The sequence below is a fragment of the Phascolarctos cinereus genome, unplaced genomic scaffold, assembly GCF_003287225.1.
Source record: "Phascolarctos cinereus isolate Bilbo 61053 unplaced genomic scaffold, phaCin_HiC Scaffold_5;HRSCAF=322, whole genome shotgun sequence".
Taxonomy (NCBI): Eukaryota; Metazoa; Chordata; class Mammalia; order Diprotodontia; family Phascolarctidae; genus Phascolarctos; species Phascolarctos cinereus.
Genome location: NW_027555958.1, coordinates 472,163,966 through 472,167,111, shown reverse-complemented (window position 1 = coordinate 472,167,111; position 3,146 = coordinate 472,163,966).

The window sequence follows — 3,146 nt, the reverse complement described above, 5'->3', positions numbered from 1 at the left end:
CACCTAACCCCTCCAGGTCCCCAAGTAACATTCTAAAACCCTAAGTTTCAGGGAACTGCTTACCTGAGTCCTCGGAGGAACTCCCCAAGGTGATGGAGGTTGCCTAATGATGATAATAATAATAATGGTTAGAGAATTTGCAAAGGGCTTTTCAGACTTCTTTGATCCTCACAACAACCAAGTGAGGGACAAGTTAGTTATTCTCAGCCCCATTTTACAGAAGAGGAACCCGAGGCTCAGAAAGGCAGTGATTGCCCAGGGTAACGCAGTGTATGTGGCAGGATTCAAACCCAGGTCTTCCTGTTTGCCCAGCACTCCTGCAGCAGATTACTTTTCACTCACTAGTCTGGACCAACCAACTAAACTGGAATATGGACATAGAAATAATTACGCACCATACTGTCCGCCAGATGAAATTTGGAATGGCCCCCAGTCTTTCTAATGAAAATCCAAAGAAGAGTTCAGTTGCCCACATTCTAGAAAGACAGAGTGTGTGCCTGGAAAGCAGAGGAGGGTTGAAGTGGAAGATGGCGAGGAGGATGCCCCTTGATGACCATTCAGCAAGTTCAGTGATTTACACTTGGAATGTTCATGGCTGCATGAGTCAGGGATCTGGGAAGGGACCATTACTACAACCTGCCACATTGTAGGTGCCCCAGGTATTGGGTGGCCACCTGGGGCAGAGGAAGAAAAAGAACAAATCCACTGGGAAGGGGATCAGCAAAGGAAAATGTGCAAGGTTTCTCCTGACTCACAAAGCAGCTCAGCACTGGAATCCTTGCTAGAGAAGCTTCAAGACTGCTCATTTTCAGCAGAAGATGTAATCTCAATGGCACACCATTAAAACAACACTTTACTGCACTTTCATCCAAATGCTTCTTTCTTATAGGAGGTTTCTATATCCAAGCCTCTAGTACCAAATGTTATTCTACGCATTCCTACATCATTCTAAAACAACAAACAATTTTCCAAACATGGGCCTGAGATTAATTTCAAGACCATAAATGCTCTGAAGGCAGATTTTGATAATGTTTTATTTGCTGTGCTTTTAAATGATTCCATATCTCAAGACTTGATAGGAATTTATTTGTTGAGCTGTGAGCCACTCTCCCTTCCTATTAAAACGTAGCCTACGTAGTTTGAAGGTCCATTTTCATTTCCCTGCCAAACTTGGCACCACAACAAAGAAAAACTGAGAATCGACACAGGCTAGTGTGACGAAGTCCCCAGACAGCCAGGCAAAAAAGATAACATTACGGGTGGGCTCTGATTTAAGGCAGCTGCAGGACGGAAGTCAAAGCTTAACTTTGTGGGCTTTCTCCTTCCCTCTGAAAAATGACTGGCCACCAATGATCAGCTGTCGGTCAGGCTAGGTATGTGTGACACTAAGCAAAGGCTGTGGGGCAGGAACGAAGAGTCCGATGGGCAGCATCAGGGGGAAAGCAATTTGGGTCTTCTCAGGAACCACTCTTTACATCTAAATAGGAAACTAATCTGCTTAAAAGAGGCAATCATTCAAGCAGACTTGGCTAGAGGTAGAAACAATGAACCCCACATAGCTGGAAAGAATAGAGTGATGGGCCTGGAGTCAGGAAGATCTGGGTTCAAATTCAGCCTCAGACACTAGCCTCGAGTCTCTGGGCAAGCCACAACTCTGCCTCAGTTTTCTGATCTGTCAAATGAACTGGAGAAGAAAATGGCAAACTACTCCAGCATCTCTGCCAAGGAAACCCCCAATGGAGTCAGGGAAGAGTGGTCGCCACTGCACAACAACCACAAAACTGGAAAGAGAGGCAGTTTTGGAATCCAAGGACGTGGTGTTCAAATCCCAGCTCTGCCACTTTTTACCTGAATGACATTGGGCACTTCTCCTGTAAAATGAAAGAGTTTGAGGAGAAATCTCTAAGGCTCATTCTGGCTCCAAATCTCTGCTATTGTGATTATCTTTCTCCTCTCTACCATGTGAAGACAACTGAGCTTTGGAAGGTACTCTAAAGTACTCCTGCTTCTTTAATGCCTTGTGCTACCTAAGGAAGATTCCAATTGTGTTCTCCCTAGCTCGACAGACTGGGAGCGTTGCTTCCAACGAGACAATGTTTCGGAAGTCTACATGGAGGGGATACAGGTTTTGAAACTTGAAGCTCCTCACATTGTTTAGGACACTAAGGAAAATGAAATAGGAGAGGATCTCGGTTCAAATCTCTCCTCACACACTAAGTATGTGACTTTGGGCAAGTCTCTGGGCCTCAGTTTCTTCATCTGTAAGTTACTAGGTGGCTCAGTGCATAAAGAGATGGACTTGAAGTCAGGAACATCTGATTTCAAATCTTGCCTCAGACACCAGCTGTGTGACCCCGGGCAAGTCATTTAACCTCTGTTTGCCTCAGTTTTCTTATCTGTAAAATGGTGGAAATAACAGCATCTAACTTTTAAGGTTGTTGTGAGGATAAAGTGAGGTGACATCGTAAAGCTCTTTGCAAACCTTAAAGGGCTAGGCGCATGTCAGTTAATATTGTTATCTGTAAAAGCAGGAGATTGAAATACACGGCTCTGAGGCCACATCAGAATGAAGGGCTGCTCTCCTCCTCCCCCTGTCCCCCTCCGATCCTCTTGGCAGGATTTTCCACCTGCAGACATGCTGGTCCATCCAGGCTGGTTCCACACAGGATCTCCCATTTCCACTTGCACCAAAGCCTCCCATCTATTCCTTTCTGGTGGGAACAGGGGAGTGTCGCCCACACTTCAGCCCGGGCTAGCGAATCTGCCTCGTGCCCCTTCGGGCCCCAGCCTAGTCCTCTCCACGTCTCTAGGCAGGCGAATGGTGCCTCCCCACGCCATCTCCCAAAGAGAATCTTCTCTTCTCCACCTCCCCAGGAGGCGACATCATTGTATCTACAGCAGAGGCAGGAGGCAGCGGAGGAGAAGGGGATCGGGGGATGAGGCTCGGCTCGCCGGCTCCCCTCTTCCCCAGGCTTAGATGCGCAGTGGAAGAATCTCGGGGCCCCCGGGTGCTGTAGGGAGCGCCCGAGAGAGAGAGAGAGAGAGAGAGAGAGAGAGAGCATGGAAGCCTGAGCAGCGCAGGGTAGCAGGGGAAGCAGAGCTGGGGCTGGTGGGCTCTCTGGCCGAGGGGAGTCCTCGGGGAATCC